The sequence below is a fragment of the Apium graveolens genome, chromosome 8 (assembly GCF_009905375.1).
Source record: "Apium graveolens cultivar Ventura chromosome 8, ASM990537v1, whole genome shotgun sequence".
NCBI classification, from domain to species: domain Eukaryota; kingdom Viridiplantae; phylum Streptophyta; class Magnoliopsida; order Apiales; family Apiaceae; genus Apium; species Apium graveolens.
The window spans coordinates 223,528,603-223,547,750 of NC_133654.1; the positions used below are offsets into that span (position 1 = coordinate 223,528,603).

General features: G+C 37.9%; 1 non-coding gene across 1 annotated transcript; it reads left to right on the forward strand.

Annotated features, from left to right (window-relative positions):
• The first annotated feature begins 12,130 nt into the window (after nt 1–12,130).
• LOC141681573 (small nucleolar RNA R71) lies at nt 12,131–12,237 on the forward strand. Its single transcript, XR_012559001.1, has one exon. It is a non-coding gene; the product is annotated as a small nucleolar RNA R71 (small nucleolar RNA).
• Nucleotides 12,238–19,148: the final 6,911 nt, after the last annotated feature.

Consider the following 19,148-nt stretch of genomic DNA (forward strand, 5'->3'; position numbering starts at 1 on the left):
TACAGAACTATCAGAACTTGGCTTATCAGAACTTGACGAATCAGAACTTGAAGAGCCAGATGTATGTTCTGATGCTTCTTGAGATGTGGTAAGATCTTGAGTATGCTCCCCCTGCATAGGTGCATCTTCCTTTGGCGTAGTCACCACAGTTTTAATAACATCAGAGTTTAATCCATCAGAGTTTACAGTATCAGAACTTAGATTGTCAGGATTTTCAGTATCAGAATTTGAGTCTTCATTTGTAAATCTCAGCTGTTCATGATCAATAAAATCTTCAAGTCCAGTAATCTTCTTGTCATCAAAAGAGACATTGATAGATTCCATGACCATTCTTGTTCTCAGATTAGAGACTCTGAAGGCTTTTGTGGAAAGTGGATATCCAACAAAGATTCCTTCATCAGCTTTTAGATCAAATTTGGATAGCTGTTCAGGATGAGTCTTGAGAACAAAACACTTGCATCCAAATACATGAAAATACTTCAGATTTGGCTTCTTTTTCTTCACCATCTCATATGGTGTCTTTCCTTGCTTGTTAATGAGTGTTGCATTTTGAGTAAAACAAGCAGTCTGCACAGCTTCAGCCCGGAAATAGGTTGGAAGCTTTGCTTCTTCAAGCATTGTACGTGCAGCTTCAATGAGAGTTCTATTCTTCCTTTCAACAACTCCATTTTGCTGTGGAGTTCCAGGAGCAGAAAATTCCTGCTTAATTCCATGGTTTTTGCAGAACTCTTCCATTATCAAATTCTTGAACTCAGTGCCATTATCACTCCTTATGGTTTTCACAGAATCTTTGACCAATTTATCCAAATGTTTGACATGATCAATCAAGATAGATGCAGTTTCACTTTTTGTGTGCAAGAAATACACCCATGTGTATCTCGTGAACTCATCCACTGTGACGAACGCATATTTCTTCTTTGCAATAGACATGACATTCATTGGACCAAATAGATCAACATGTAGTAGATGATAAGGCTCAAGAATTGATGATTCAGTCTTGCTCTTGAATGAAGATTTTCTTTGTTTGGCCTTCTGACAAGAATCACAAAGGCCATCAGGAGCAAATACTGACTTTGGCAGTCCTCTCACAAGATCTTTCTTGACCAGCTCATTTATATTGTTGAAATTTAAATGAGAGAGTTTCTTGTGCCAATTCCAGCTTTCTTCAATTGATGCTCTACTCATCAGACAGATTGCAGAACCATCAGTACTTGTTGAAAGCTTAGATTCATAAATGTTACCACACCTGTATCCTTTCAGAATAACTTTTCCTTTAGATTTACTCACAACTTCACAGTGTTCTTCAAAGAAATCAACATGATAACCTCTGTCACAGATTTGACTTATACTCAGCAGATTATGTTTAAGTCCTGATACCAGAGCTACTTCTTTAATGATGACATTCCCAAGATTGATATTGCCATATCCCAAAGTTTTTCCAATATTGCCATCTCCATAAGAAACACTTGGGCCAGCTTTCTCCATAAAGTTTGATAGCAGGGCTTTATTTCCAGTCATATGTCCTGAACATCCACTATCCGGAACTAGGATATATTTCCTGTTGCCCTGCAATCACAAAGACCACTAATGATTAGTTTTAAGGACCCAGACTTGCTTGGATCTTTTGGCCTTATCAAGTTTGTTAACATTTACAGCGGATTTAGCATCAGAGTTTATGTTAACATTTTTTATATCAGAATTTACACTATCAGACTTTGTATCAGAATTTACACTAGAAGGAACAATGGAAACTTTCTTTAAAGAAGGTTTTGTTTGATAATAATCATAGTACAAACTATGATATTCCTTACAAGTATAAATGGAATGCCATAAACTACCACAATGAAAACAAGGATTTTGTGGCTTATATCTAACATACTGACTCTTAACTCCTGACTTTGAAAGTAAGGAGTTTATGTTCTTATTCTTCCTGCAAAAAGAAGCCAGATGGTTAGAACTTCCATAGTTATGACACGTTTTCCTTGGAGCTTCAGGAACAGGCTTATAATCATTGCTTTTATTCACACCTTCCTTTCCATTCCTATTTTTCCTAGGTAATTTTACCTTGTTTGTATTCTTAACATCTTTCAGCTTATGCTTAAGCTGCTTCTTAGTCATTAAGCCTATGTTTACTTCAGCTGTCTTTTCCTGTTTTAGTTTGTCAGAAGTTAATCCCTCTTTAACTTCTGATTTCTCATTATCAGACTTTACAGTTACAAACTTAACAGGTTTTAATTTTGGCTTTTGCTTAACAACAGGCTTAATTTCTACAGTTCATTTATCATTCTTATCTTCTCCATAACCTAAGCCCTCTTTCCAATTTTCACTACTTAGCAAATTTTGAGTTGTTCTGCCAGAGTTAGTCCAAGTCCTGATTATCTCTCTTTCCTTTTCTAACTCAGTTTTTAGAGATTCATTCATTTTTAGCACTTCATCCCTAACATAAAAAGCATCATCTCTATCCTTCTGAGTTTGATGGAACATAACTAACTCTTTTTTTAAGAAATCATTTCTTTTCTTAAAAGCAAGATTTTTAGAAGTTAATCTTTCACATGTTAAAGTTTGATCTCTATAACTAACAAACATGGTTTTAAGATATCTTCTCAACTCATTAATATCATCAGTATGAAAAGCATAAGTAGTCTGAGGTACCTTTGTTTCAGCAGCTTCAGAACTGCTCTCAGCACTTTCTTTATCAGCATTTGCCATCAAAGCATAGTTCTCCTCACTTTCAGAGTCTGAGATGTTTGTCCAGCTTTTCTTCTTTGTGACAAGAGCCTTGCCTTTGTCACCCTTCACTTTCTTACAATCAGGAGATATGTGGCCTTTCTCACCACAGTTATAGCATTTGACATTGGTATAATCTCCTATATCAGACTTTCCTCCTCTGCCCTCAGATCTTCTGAAATTCTTCTTATCAGAACTTGTGCCTTTCCTGGAAAACTTCTTTCCCTTCCTGAACTTTCTGTATGCAATCTTTGTGATCCCTTTCACCATAAGAGCACACAGCTTCATCATCTCCTCATCAACATCAGTCTCAGGCAAGCTTTCAGAATCTGAGTCATCATCACTTTCAGAACTTGATGACTCAGTATCAGACTTTGTGAAAAGAGCTTTACCCTTGTCTTTCCTTGAGGTAGCTGTTAGGGCGAAATCACGCACTAATATTCATGCAAGTATACGCGTTCGCAAGTAATATAGAATACTTTCTAGTTCGTTCCCTCAGAGACTCAAACTAATTTATTGTCTAATTTAACTCACTCACCAATGTATGACTACTTCTCAATATTAAGATAATAACACTTAAAATTGTTGATTAAATATTAACTATAATTAACTACTTAATTAACCACTTAACTAACACTTCAAATTATCAAATATAAAACACTCATGAGATCACAACTTCATTATTACTTCCTTCTATAGCCATTGTTATTACCTTTAGCATGTGACAGTGATGATATTAATCGAATAACACGAAACTGATAAAAGCCAACTTTCATTGTACTAATACCATTCTACCAAACATCCACAATTAAGATAGAAGTTGAATAGTCATCAATTATGTTGAGTTCCTATATGTCTACAGAAATTGACAACACAACGATTTAAGCACAAGTTATCCCTTTTTGATTACATAGGGCAAATAAAACTGTTAGAGTTACCCACTAATCATGCACAACGTACATGAACCTATGCTAGCATGGCAAGTTCTAAATCTCAAGATCCACCATCGCTTCACAAGAGATTAACACCCTATCTTATATGTTCGCGACGCACATAAGACGAATACGCACAACCAATACTAGATATCATACAATCATCACATACTAAAGTATTAAACAATTAACTAAAGAATTCCATAATAAATCCGTTGCAACCCCATGATCACGATTAGCCCATAATAGAACTTATCGCCATCATGGGTTCATATGAAATCATGATAAACAAACACAAGAAAATAATAACTAAACTAATTATATTAAAATAGAGTACGTCACAAGAGTAAATAAGTCAAAGCAAGAAAACTAGCATCCAACGTTACAACGAAACAAGAATCACAAGAGTATATGCTTCCTCTTCGTTGCTGTGTGCTAAATCGGTCTTCTTCCTTATCTCTTTCGCTTCTTGCGCAAAACACAATCTAAAACATAATCTCCTCTTAATTCTCTGTGAAAACGTCTCAAATCTACCTATATAATAGTCTCATAAAATTCAGATTACATAGAAGTGGAAGCCAAACAGAAGTAGAAGTCTAAAATAATATATCTTTTCCCCCCGACCCTGCGCGGCCGCTCAGCATAGCTGCGCGGGCGCGCAAGGCTGCTGCGCGGCCGCTCAGCATTGCTGCGCGGGCGCGCAGGCCTCTACTGGAAAAAATCCAGGTTTGCTCCGTTTCTTCGCCGTAATCTGCCCGTTCTTTTCCTCTCGCAATGGTGAACACATGCCAAGGCTTATTCTTGATGATTCCTCCTCCGAAATGCAACTAATACCCTGAAATGCATAAACACTAGAAAAACGCATCAAATACACAAAATACTTGATTTCAAGACACCAATTTAAGCCATTTTAAGACGTTCTAAGTGGTATAAAATGCCACTTATCACACCCCCAAACTTAAATCGATGCTTGTCCTCAAGCGTCACAGACTCAAAAACAAATAAAAATATGCATGAATGCAATCTATATGACAATGCAACGATCCCCCTTACTACAATTAACCAACCAAATTGTCACGTCTCAACGAACGCAGTTAGACACTAAAGATCAATAAACTCATGCAAACGGACATACAGCCAGAAACGTGGTGTGTGCAAATGCTTAACAGATATGCTTCGGAACTAGACCAATTACTATGACTAGACTATCCTCAAGGCAATCCTACGATTAGACAAAGAATAAAAATTCTAGGCACAAAGTGATATACAACACTACAAGAACTCTGGAGCTTACTACGGAATCGTGCTTCTTATTTACAACTCAAATGCTTATTTGACCGTGCAATGAGTGAGGTCCACAAAAGACTTATACAATGGTATCCATGTAACGAGCGTTAGGTTAGCGGATCCCAGACTCTAAAAGCCTTAGGTCACTAGGCACAAAGTCCCCCAAGAACTTAATAACTCGAATACCAAAGAGCCCACTCTTGATCAATTATGCAAAAAAAAAAAAAAAATTTCTCTGAGCAAGTGCGTTTCGCTCCATCTTGCTCAACCCTAGACTACTCGCATAACATGCGAGCCGGCTACTAGCCATTTGACGCCTAGCCACAAATTCCATTTTTACTCCATTTTTTTTCTTTTTCATGCCTTTACCACTAAGAACCTATTATCAGATTCTAAGCATAATAAATAGATTATCCTCGAAAATAATCAGATCATAACAACAATCTAGTCCTTAAGCATTCTCTAAGATTTAGTGAAAATACAAGTGCTTCTAGCATGCATATCAACCTACACAACTTAATATCACTTTAATGCTATCACTACACTCGCATCAATATCACAATTCAGTCGATAAATCATTGCAAAAGGGATCATGGTATATGCATGAGCTATATGATATGACAAACAAATAAAGCTATATAAAAAAAACTATATGGCAAGAATTATGCAACTATATGAACTAACTATCATGAATATGCAGCTATATGACACACACAAAATATTCCTTAACTACCACCCCGAAACTTAAAATCTTCACTGTCCCCAGTGAAGGTAGTAGAAAGGAACACAGGTTATACCTACTCGGAGTCATCATCATCACCCTCAGTTGGTGGAGTATCAGGCGGCGGGTATGCAGAGTCCTCACCAAAAACTGGCCACTGGATATCAGCTCCAAGGCCTCGAAAAGCAGTCCCTAACGCAAGAGTGAGCTCCTGAGCAAACCTGCTCTACGTCTCATACATGGCATCCATCCGCCGTGAAAGCCTCCTATACTGGGCATCACCCATCCCAGCACCCTCCTGAGCTCTCGAAGAACTAGCCTCACCACGCCCTGGCCTGGCCATAGTAGCACCTCGTGCTGGACGCCCTCCTGGAAGACGATAACCCAGCCCATGCTCCTCAGGCTCACCACCGGTCCACTCCTGCATCCCATTCAGAGTGCCAGAATCTATCGGAGCTGCTGGCAACTGCAACTGCTCATGAGCCGGCCAGTTCACTCCTACTGCTCGGCATAGCTTTGTAACCGTGGATGCATAAGGGATGTTCATATGCTTTGCTCCCCTCAAAAACTTCAGAATTCCTTGGTAGATAAACTCACCAAGGTCCACATAGTATTCCTCATTCAGAATTCCCCACAACAGCTGTGCTCTCTCAACTGTGACCTCGTGTGCATGTGAAGAAGGAAAAATATTAGCACATATAAATGCATTCCATGCACGGGCATACCTGTTCATGGCGATCGCCGGAAAGTGACGATACTCATTATTGGCTGGACTGCGGTTCCAAACTGTGCCCGGTCGACAGAGAGTCGCACAAATCAAATCCAAGTCAAAGTCCTCAGCAGTCTTTTCATTCCAGTTCTCCTCCTCGGGCTTCCTCTCTCGCTGTCCAATCACACGGCGAATCGCCGCAGGATGATAATCAACCGTCAGCCCACGAACTACAGAAAACCCATTCTTTTCAGCCTTCACGTTCGCGTAGAACTCGCGAACAACACTCATCGGTACTGCTTCGGGCGACTCACAAAAAGCTATCCACCCCTTCTCTGCAATCATGGGCAACAACTCACCATCCCTCCCTGATGGTAAAAACCCCCTCTCCTTCAAAATCGGCTTCCCCAACAGCCTAGTGTACTCCTCCTCCGCAGCTCTGTCAGTTAACCGAGGCCTTGCAGCAGTACCCCTTGATGAATCAGCAGTAGGAACTGTGCTGCTGCTGTCAATAGTGCGTGCTCTCTTGGGTGCCATTGATTTGTGAATAAAAGTGTGTAAGAACTAATTTTTGATGTTTATGAGAGGGTTTAAGTGTAGGAAGTTTGTGGGAGATATGTAGGATAGGTGTATGTATATATAGGGTGTGGAGTAGGTTAAATTAGATTAGGAGTGGGTTTGAGGGATAAAATCATGGAGTAATGGGAAAAGAATTCGTGGGTTTATGGGCTGTGATGGGTTTTTGTGTTTTTGTTTTTTGTTTTTTTTTTCCTGAACTGTAAAAAAAATTTCTGGAACTCGACCCCTGCGCGGCCGCTCAGCATTTCTGCGCGGGCGCGCAGCAAGCTGCGCGGGCGCGTAGAGGGTCTCTGGAATTTTTTTTTTCAGCCCCTGTTTTCTGATTTTTTTGTGTTTTTGGATAGGTTATTAACTTCTAAGGGTTCCTGTAACAACAATTCATGGGTTGCCTCCCACGCAGCGCTTCTTTTTCATCATTAGCTTGACGTTCCGTATCTTTCTCAAGTAGTCAACAAAATGGCACTAAGCACCTCTCGGTTTGCCATGTCCCCATAGTAGTGCTTCAACCGCTGACCGTTAACCTTGAATACTTGGTCCGAATCATTCTCAAAAATTTCCACCGCTCCATGTGGAAACACAGTTTTGACAATAAAAGGTCCAGACCACCTTGATTTCAACTTCCCAGGAAAAAGTCGGAGCCGAGAGTTGAATAACAGAACTTGTTGCCCTGGCACAAATAACTTAGGATGTAGCTTCCTATCGTGCCACCTCTTTACCTTTTCCTTATACATTTTGTTATTCTCGTACGCTTGAAGTCGAAATTCATCAAGTTCATTGAGCTGAAGAATTCTTTTCTTACCAGCTGCATCTAAATCCAGGTTCAATTTCTTCAATGCCCAGTAGGCCTTATGCTCAAGCTCCGCCGGTAGATGACATCCCTTGCCGTACACCAACTGAAACGGTGACATCCCAAGTGGAGTTTTGTATACTGTTCTGTAAGCCCAAACAGCTTCATCGAGCTTTAAAGACCAATCCTTCCTTGACGGATAAACAACCTTCTCTAGAATGCGCTTTATCTCTCTGTTAGACACTTCCGCTTGACCATTTGTTTGCGGATGATAGGCAGTAGCTACTCGATGATTCACATTATAACGCTGCATCATAGAAGTGAACTTACGGTTGTAAAAATGCGATCCTTCATCACTTATGATTACCCGAGGTGTTCTAAACCTTGTAAAAATTTGCTTATGAAGAAAATTTAGCACTGCCTTTGCATCATTTGTCGGTAAAGCTTTAACTTCGACCCATTTTGAGACATAATCGACTGCCAGCAAGATGTACTAATTATTGCAAGACGAGATAAAAGGCCCCATGAAATCGATTCCCCATACATCAAAGACCTCGACTTCAAGCATCACATTTAATGGCATCTCATCCTTCCTTGACAAATTTCCCACTTTTTGGCAACGATCACACCTTAAAATAAACTGATGAGCATCCTTGAACAAGGTAGGCCAGAAAAAACCTGCTTGCAGAATACGAGCTGTCGTCTTCTCACCTCCATAGTGTCCACCATAAACCATGGAATGGCAGTCTCGTAATATCCCCTCCGTCTCACAGAACGGGATACATCTCCTGATGATCTGGTCAGCTCCCTGTCTAAACAAATATGGTTCATCCCACATATACCACTTCACCTCATGCAGAAACTTCTTCTTTTGCGCGGATGTCAAATTAGGAGGCATTATATTGCTGACAAGATAGTTTACAATATCTGCAAACCATGGTTCTTCCTCCTGAATTGCAAACAACTGCTCATCCGGAAAAGATTCATTGATTAACGTCCTATCTTGTGAAGTAGAATCGGGATTCTCCAACCTAGAGAGATGGTCAGCTACTTGATTCTCAGTACCTTTTCTATCTTTGATCTCTAACTCAAATTCTTGAAGTAAAAGCACCCAACGAATGAGTCTTGGCTTCGAATCCTTCTTAGAAACCAGATAGCGAATAGCTGCATGATCAGTGAATACTGTCACTTTCGTACCAAGCAGATAAGATTGAAATTTCTCAAAGCCAAAGACTATAGCCAAAAGCTCCTTCTCAGTAGTGGTGTAGTTCAATTGGGCCCCATTTAAAGTCTTACTCGCATAGTAAACCACATGGAAGAGATTTTTCTTGCGCTGTCCCAGAACTGCACATACCGCATAATCACTCGCATCACACATCATCTCAAACGAATCTGTCCAATCTGGTGTTGTAATAACTGGTGCCGTGATTAAACTCTCCTTGAGAGTCTCGAATGCTGCCAAACATTCATCATCAAATTTGAAAGGCACCTCTTTCTCAAGCAAATTGCACAACGGCTTAGATATCTTTGAAAAGTCCTTGATGAATTGCCGATAAACACCCGCATGACCGAGAAAACTACGGATTCCTTTCACCAAATTAGGTGGGGGAAGATTTTCAATGACTCCCACCTTGGCCTTGTCCACCTCCAGACCCTTGCTAGAGACCTTATGCCCAAGGATAATGCCTTCACGCACCATAAAATGACATTTCTCCCAATTAAGCACCAAATTAGTTTCCACGCATCTTTTGAGTACGGCGCGCAGATTATTCAAACATTCATCATATGAGTGTCCAAAGACGGAGAAGTCATCCATGAACACCTCGACGTTATTTCCAATCATGTCAGAGAATATAGCCATCATACATCTCTGAAAGGTGGCCGGGGCGCCACATAACCTAAACGAAACTCTACGAAAAGCAAATGTGCCAAATGGACAGGTGAAGGTAGTCTTTTCCTGATCCTCTGGTGCAATACAAATCTGATTATACCCGGAATAACCATCCAGAAGACAAAAATACTCATGTCCCGCCAATCTGTCAAGCATTTGATCAATAAATGGAAGAGGAAAGTGATCCTTTCTTGTGGCTTTGTTCAATTTCCTGTAATCCATGCATACTCTCCATCCTGTAACTGTTCGAGTAGGGATGAGCTCATTTTTTTCATTTGCTACCACAGTGATACCTCCTTTCTTAGGAACACATTGTACGGGGCTTACCCACGAGCTGTCAGAAATAGGATAAATGATGCCTGCGTCTAGCCATTTCAGAATTTCTTTCTTCACCACCTCCTTCGTGATGGTTTTCAGTCTTCGTTGCTGTTCCACAGTTGGCTTACTACCTTCCTCTAGCAGAATTTTATACATACAATATGAAGGACTTATCCCCTTGATGTCTGCTATGGTCCATCCTATAGCCGATTTGAATTCTCTCAAAATCCTTAAGAGCTTGTCTTCCTCACTACCTAAAAGGTCAGCTGAAATAATAACATGAAATGTAGATGAATCACCTAAAAAAGCATACCTCAAGTGTTCAGGTAAGGGTTTGAGCTCTAAGGTAGGTGCTTCCTCTATTGATGGTTTGAGCTTCCCTTCAGCGTTCTTGAGGTCAGAAGTACCAAGAGATTCAAATGGTATGTCCAGCTTTCGCTTCCAGGGAGAAGCGTTCAGATATTGTAATTGCTCGTTGCTATCTTCATCATCACTGTCAAATTCCCCCACTAAGGCCTTTTCCAATGCATCAGACATTAGCATATGCTCGAGTTCCGAAGTAACTGCGGAATCAATCACATCCACTTTTAAGCACTTCTCATCTTCTGTAGGGAATTTCATTGCCTTGAATACGTTGAAGGTCACATCCTGATCTTGGACCCGCATAGTAAGTTCACCTTTTTGCATATCTATCAAGGTACGGCCAGTAGCCAAGAAAGGCCTCCCCAAGATTATGGGAATCTTCTTATCTTCCTCAAAATCCAGAATAACAAAATCTGCAGGAAAGAAGAGCTTATCCACCTTTACGAGCACATCCTCAACTATGCCCCTTGGGTAAGTAATGGAACGGTCAGCCAATTGTAGCGACATGTATGTGGGTTTTGGATCAGGCAGATCCAGCTTTTTAAAGATCGACAAGGGCATCAGATTAATGCTTGCTCCCAAATCACAAAGGCACTTGTCAAAAGTTAGATTGCCAATGGTGCAAGGAATGGTGAAGCTTCCTGGATCTTTCAGTTTTGGTGGTAACTTTTGCTGCAGCACAGCGCTGCATTCTTCCGTGAGAGCAACGGTTTCAAGGTCATCCAGTTTCACCTTCCTTGAAAGAATAGTCTTCATAAACTTCGCATAACTAGGCATTTGTTCCAGAGCCTCAGCGAAAGGTATATTGATGTGAAGTTTCTTGAACACCTCCAGAAACTTCTCGAACTGTCTATCCATCTTTTGTTGCTGCAATCTCTTAGGGAAAGGTGGTGGAGGATAGAGCTGTTTCTCCCCTGTATTAGCCTCAGGCAGAGTGTGTTCAACAGTAGTCTTCCTTGGTTCCGCCGCTTTCTCCTTTTGCTTAAATTCTTCATCTCTAACTTCAGCTTCGACTTCTTTTACCTTTTCAGCATCAGCTACTTTTCCAGACCTTAAGGTAATAGCCTTGACTTGCTCTTTAGCTTCCTTCCTGCCTGGTACTTCCGTGTCACTGGGAAGAGTGCCAGGTTGACGATTGAGCACTGCATTGGCTAATTGACCGATTTGATTTTCCAAGGTCTTGATAGAAACCGCCTGACTCTTGCACAACAGCTTAAGTTCCTCAAAATCAGCACTAGTAGGTGCAGCTGCACTTCCCTGTTGAGGATATGATTGCCTTGTAGCATACTGCTGTGGTTGCTGGAATCCAGGTGGGTTAAACTGTTTACTTACTCCTTGCTGATATGGTGGCTGAATAGCATTCTGATTATTTCCCCAGCTGAAATTTGGATGATTTCTGTTGTTAGGATGATAGGTCGCTGGCACAGGCTGCTGTTGTCGCTGATAATTATTCACATATTGAACAGATTCGTTGACAAGAGAACACTGATCCGTAGCATGAGAACCTGCACAAAGCTCACAAACCATAGCTATTTGATTAACTCCATACGTAGCCAGAGAATCAACCTTCATTGATAGCGCTTGGAGCTGGGCTGCAATAGCGGTGGCTGCATCAACTTCCAGAATACCTGCGACCTTGCCTGACGTCATCCTCTGAGTTGGGTTTTGATGCTCATTTGCAGCCATCGTCTCGATAAGATTATACGCCTCAGTATAGCTTTTAGCCCATAAGGCGCCTCCAGCTGCTGCATCGAGCATGGGCCGAGATTGGGCCCCCAAACCATTATAAAAACCAGTGATTACCATCCAATCCGGCATTCCATGATGTGGACATTTTCTCAACATTTCCTTGTAGCGTTCCCAAGCCTCGCACATAGATTCTGTAGGTTGCTGCGCAAACTGAGTAAGAGCACTCCTCATAGCAGCAGTCTTTGCCATTGGATAAAACTTCACCAGAAACTTTTGCGCAAGATCTTGCCACGTAGTGATGGACCCAGCTGGTTCCGAATGTAACTAGTCTTTAGCCTTATCCCTCAGTGAGAATGGGAAAAGCCTCAACTTGATAGCCTCATCAGTCACGCCATTATACTTAAAAGTGCTGCAGATCTCGACAAAATTCCTTATGTGCATGTTGGGGTCTTCATTTGCCGCTCCTCCAAAAGAAACAGAATTCTGCACCATCTGAATAGTGCCCGGCTTGATTTCAAAGGTGTTAGCTTGAATAGCCGGATGAAGGATGCTTGACTGAATGTCATCAATTTTAGGCCGAGAAAAATCCATAAGAGCTGGATCAGCTTGTTCAATACGATCTCCCATGTTTACTGGTTCTTTCTGCTCAGTTCCTGAATCCGAATCCTCAAAATCTAACTTCTCCGGTGTATCAAGAACTTCGTCTTTCTCCTCAGCTGTATCTAAGGTCCTCTTGCGAGCACGAGAACGAGTTTGCATAAACGCTAGCTAAAGTACCTGAAACACAACCGAAAAGAGTAATTAACTACTACGTCCTAATCACTGAGTCCTAATGACCAATGATGGTAAGTACATAAACTAAACAAATACGCCGAGTCCCCGGCAGCGGCGCCAAAAACTTGTTAGGGCGAAATCACGCACTAATATTCACGCAAGTATACGCGTTCGCAAGTAATATAGAATACTTTCTAGTTCGTTCCCTCAGAGACTCAGACTAATTTATTGTCTAATTTAACTCACTCACCAATGTATGACTACTTCTCAATGTTAAGATAATAACACTTAAAATTGTTGATTAAATATTAACTATAATTAACTACTTAATTAAACACTTAACTAACACTTCAAATTATCAAATATAAAACACTCATGAGATCACAACTTCATTATTACTTCCTTCTATAGCCATTGTTATTACCTTTAGCATGTGACAGTGATGATATTAATCGAATAACACGAAACTGATAAAAGCCAACTTTCATTGTACTAATACCATTCTACCAAACATCCACAATTAAGATAGAAGTTGAATAGTCATCAATTATGTTGAGTTCCTATATGTCTACAGAAATTGACAACACAACGATTTAAGCACAAGTTATCCCTTTTTGATTACATAGGGCAAATAAAACTGTTAGAGTTACCCACTAATCATGCACAATGTACATGAACCTATGCTAGCATGGCAAGTTCTAAATCTCAAGATCCACCGTCGCTTCACAAGAGATTAACACCCTATCTTATATGTTCGCGACGTACATAAGATGAATACGCACAACCAATACTAGATATCATACAATCATCACATACTAAAGTATTAAACAATTAACTAAAGAATTCCATAATAAATCCGTTGCAACCCCATGATCACGATTAGCCCATAATAGAACTTATCGCCATCATGGGTTCATATAAAATCATGATAAACAAACACAAGAAAATAATAACTAAACTGATTATATTAAAATAGAGTACGTCACAAGAGTAAATAAGTCAAAGCAAGAAAACTAGCATCCAACGTTACAACGAAACAAGAATCACAAGAGTATATGTTTCCTCTTCGTTGCTGTGTGCTAAATCGGTCTTCTTCCTTATCTCCTTCGCTTCTTGCACAAAACACAATCTAAAACATAATCTCCTCTTAATTCTCTGTGAAAACGTCTCAAATCTACCTATATAATAGTCCCATAAAATTCAGATTACATAGAAGTGGAAGCCAAACAGAAGTAGAAGTCTAAAATAATATATCTTTTTCCCCCGACCCTGCGCAGCCGCTCAGCATAGCTGCGCGGGCGCGCAAGGCTGCTGCGCGGCCGCTCAGCATTGCTGCGCGGGCGCGCAGGCCTCTACTGGAAAAAATCCAGGTTTGCTCCGTTTCTTCGCCGTAATCTGCCCGTTCTTTTCCTCTCGCAATGGTGAACACATGCCAAGGCTTATTCTTGATGATTCCTCCTCCGAAATGCAACTAATACCCTGAAATGCATAAACACTAGAAAAACGCATCAAATACACAAAATACTTGATTTCAAGACACCAATTTAAGCCATTTTAAGACGTTCTAAGTGGTATAAAATGCCACTTATCAGTAGCTGCCTTGGGGGATTCTTCTTCAGCCTTAAGAGCAACTGTCCTTGACTTTCCTCCTTTCCTCTTGCTTCTTTGTTCCATCTCAAGTTCATGAGTCTTGAGCATTCCATAAATTTCATCAAGAGTTGTTTCATCAAGACTGTAGTTGTCTCTTATTGGTGTTGCCTTCAAATCCCAACATTCAGGAAGAGCTAACAGGAATTTAAGGTTTGAATCTTCAAGATCATACTCCTTATTAACCAGTGACTGAATCATTCAAGAGTTTGAAAAATCTATCATATAAATCAGTCAATGACTCATTAGCCTTTGAGTCAAAGTGTTCATACTCTTGAGTGAGTATTGTCTTCCTGTTCTTCTTAATTGTATCAGTTCCCTGACACCTTGTTTCCAGAGCATCCCATATCTCCTTAGCAGTCTTGCAGTTAATTACCCTGTTTGACATTACATTATCAATGGCACTATGCAGTAAGTGTCGTACCTTAGCATCCTTAGCAATTGATGCGATATCTTCAGTAGTATAATCACTCTTCTCCTTTGGTACGGTCTTTGCTGCTTCACCTGCAACTGCAACAGCGAGCTTGGTTGGTTTGTGAGGTCCTTCCTTGATTCTATCAAGATATTCAGGATCTGTAGCTTCCAGAAACATGGTCATCCTCACCTTCCATATGGCATATTCAGATGGTCTCAGTATGGGAACTCTGATGGTTTCATACCGACTTTGAATTTGTGTCTTTGGAGGTTCTTCAGTTTTGGTAGGCTTAGTTGGAGTTCCTGTGTCAGACATGATTGTGTTTGGATCTTTAACTGTATGTGCGTTAACAGATAGGCTCTGATACCACTTGTTAGGTCACACACACTGTAGAGGGGGTGAATACAGTGTAAAGTACAATCAAATCGAACTTTAATATCTCAAGTAACAGAAAACAAACTTTATTGAAACAATAAACTCTGTTACAGTATGGAACTGTTACCTCTCAGTGATGAACAAATATCACGAGAGCTGCTAGGGTTACAATGAATAATCTTCTCGAATATGATAACACTTATAATGTAAACCCTATGACTGTGTTTATATACTACACAGTTACAAGATAATATCTAATTGATATGGAATATAATTCTGCTTCCTAAAATATATCAATCAGATATCTTTTCTTCCAAGTATTCTATTCTTCATAGAATTCCTTCTTCATGCATATCTCTTCTTATGTTTATCTCGATCTTCTTTCCTTTAATCAGCTACTGTCCTTATCTGAACGTCCTTGAGCACTTAAGTTCTGATATCCATCTTCTGATGATTATCTCCTGATAATATAAGTATTGATATCCTTAAGTCCTGACTTCCAGTAAGTACTGATTTATCCTGTTTAAGTAAGATCTGAAAACTAAACATAAATCATATTAACCATGACATTATCAAATATATCTAACAAAGGAATTATCATTATAGATTAGTGCAATGCATTTAAATTAGTGCATTGCATATGGATAATAAAATTAACATACCTAAGATTTGTATTTTCAATCATATTAAAGTACAATTTTGTAATTTTATATTTACTTATCATCTTTTACATTTTCTTTACAATTATACAAATTTAGATTTTATTTAGTAACATGCAAAGTTTGGAAATAACAATATAGTTTCATTTGTTTATAGTATATATTTAATAATTTGAAAATTTTGAATTTTATTTTGCTAATATGTAACCGGGGCCCTATAAAAAAAATGAAGAAATGAAAACCATAAATGTAACTCACGATTTAATAATATATTCTATAATTACATTTTTTTAATTTAACAATATTTAAAATGTGAGGCCGTGGGGCGACTTAGAAAAGTTTATAACTGAATCTTCTAACTTTATTATGTTTCAAATTACTTATATTGTTAATTACATTTTTCATTTTAGCAATTTTCAAAAATTTTAAAATTTTTAAATCTATATAGTTCTAAAACAAATTTTTATGCACATCAATTATAGAAATTTTCCATTTATTTAAAGAAAAATTTATATATTTTATATAGAATAATTATATTTCAATGCCAATATTTAATTCAACTTTAAAATAAATTATCTTTGTATAATGGCATGTATAATATTTTTATGTCCGATTAACTGTTATGTATTCAACAAGTAAATAAGCTATCGTATTCTAATATTTATTATAGATAAATGATTGTAGTCGGTTTTTTATAGTTTCATTATATGATCACTTTTCTAATCTAATTTTTTTAAAATAAAAACGGTAAATGATTAATTATACTTTTTGGATTTTAAAAAAGTACACACATAATTTCTAAAAAATTTATAATCTTTTACATTATAAAATATATATTTATATTTCTCAATATTTTGGTATTTAAATTTTAAAATTTATGATATAACAAACATGAATCCTAAGTTATGAATTTTTTTATTTTTACAATTATCAGTGACAAGTTATATTCTCTTGATAAATAAGAGATATTTTCAATAGTACGCCATAACTCAAATATTTTGACAATTATAATAAGTTTATGTCATTTTAAATTTTTTTAGAGAAAACTTTGTTCAAAAAAGAAATATTATAAATTTTTTTGAAGAATTAATTTTATAATGTTTAAATTAGGAGGTGTCACTTTAAGGTGACTATCACTAAGATTAAAATGATTTTTTAATAAAAAAAACTCTATTAGCGAAATAATTTCAATGGGCTAATGTTTACTTTTGCAAATTGTATACATCAAATATAACATAATGGTTGTCAATTAACATATTTTAAAATAACTTATATAAAGTATTTATATTTTTTATTTTTTCAAAGTTTAAAGTGTGAGGTTTTGCCGTAAGCCGACGTCGAGTAATATTGAAATAAATTTGTTAGGTCACACAACACTTTAGAAGGGGGTTGAATACAGTGTAATATACAATCAAATCGATTTCGAACACAAGTAACAGTAAATAGATATATTTGATATAATAAACTCTGTTACAATGGAACTGTTCTCTCTCAGTGATGAATGAATATCACGAGAGCTACTAGGTTACAATATATGATCTTCTCGATAATGATAACACATATAGTGTAAACCTATGTCTGTGTTTATATAGTACACAGTTACAAGATAACTTCTAATTGATATGGAATATAAATCTGTTTCCTAAAATAAATCAATCAGATATCTTATACAATTCTTTCAGTCCTCTAACTCTTTCCATGCATTTCTTCTTTTATATTAGTCTCGATCTTCTTTCCTTTGAATCAGCTTCCTTCCTTAACTATTAGTCCTCTCGTACTTAAGTTCTGATATCCATCTTCTGATATTTATCTTATGATAATCTAAGTTCTGATATCCTTAAGTTCTGACTTCCAGTAAGTACTGATTCCAGTAAGTACTGATATTTCCTGTTTGTTAAGATCTGAAAACTAAACATGAAACATATTAGACATGACATCTCAAATATATCTAACAATCTCCCCCAACTTGTAAATTGTGCAAAAATATACAAGTTAATAGATTTGATAATGTCAAAAACATTTAAGTTCAAATACAATGAGAGTTTAATAAGACTATTAACTACAACTTACAGTCCTTGTAGCTTTACCAACTTCACTGGATCAATCTGAATCCATAATGATTTTTAACAAAATCTCTTACCAGCTTGTCTTCAGCTTTCCTCAGAAATTCAACTAACTGTGCTTTGACCTGCATCAGTTCTTCATCTTTACTATCACCAATTTGATAAATGGCTGTTTTGAGAGCTTGAATTGATGTTCTTTCAAGTCCATCACCAAGTCTGATAACTCTAGGATGTGAAGAGTTTTCATTATAACATAAACATTTTCCTTTCAGAATAACTTCCACCTTAGCAGAGTTCTTCAGCATATGAATTTCTCTTCCATCACCTTCAGTAATCATTGGTATATACTGAGAAGTCTTTGTACCAGATATTCTAAATAAATCTCTTATAGCCTTCAAAATGAATTCTGACCATCTTCTTGTAACATCAGATTTTACTTCCAGAAGATAGTGAATATGTTGAAGTTCTTTGACAGACTTCTTTAGCACATCAGTATCAGCTAGTCTGTAAGTTAATCCGTCATAGAGAAATAAAATCAATTTCTCCTTTATATTATCCTTATCATGAACATCTATCATAATTTGAGCAGATAGCACTTTCTCAAGGTGCTTTTATTTGATTTGTTCATATGGTTTGTCTGTCAACATGAAATGATCTCTTAGAGTAACTTTTACTCCTGTTTGTATCTTCTCTTCATCAGAACCTAATCCATCTTTATCTCTAGGCTGCTTAGATCTCAACCCAAATGCTGCGAGTTGATTCAACATAAGATTGGATTTTTGTGGCGCCCTCCAAACCCGGGTCAGAAGTTTGGGGTCCACACAAACACCTTAATTATAACCTGCTTATAACAATAATAAATATAATAATAATAATATATGCAATGACCCTACTTACCAATCACCACGAACCGCAACAGGTTAAAGTATGCACACAAGCCAAACACACTAATATATTACAAACCGTTCAAATCCCAACTATTTCAAATTCAAACTGAGTATTAAACATTATTACAAACTTTTACAAACTTAAATTATTCCAAAAGAAGCCTACTAGCTCAGCTTTCTCAACCTGAACCCCTAGCTCTCGCGCTGGACTAGGGATCCTCTTTACCAACTGGTTCCTTTTTAACTGGAAAGAATATAAACAACATCGCACAAATGAGCTAACTAGCTCAGCAAGTCACAATAACAAAACTGAGAATAATGATCA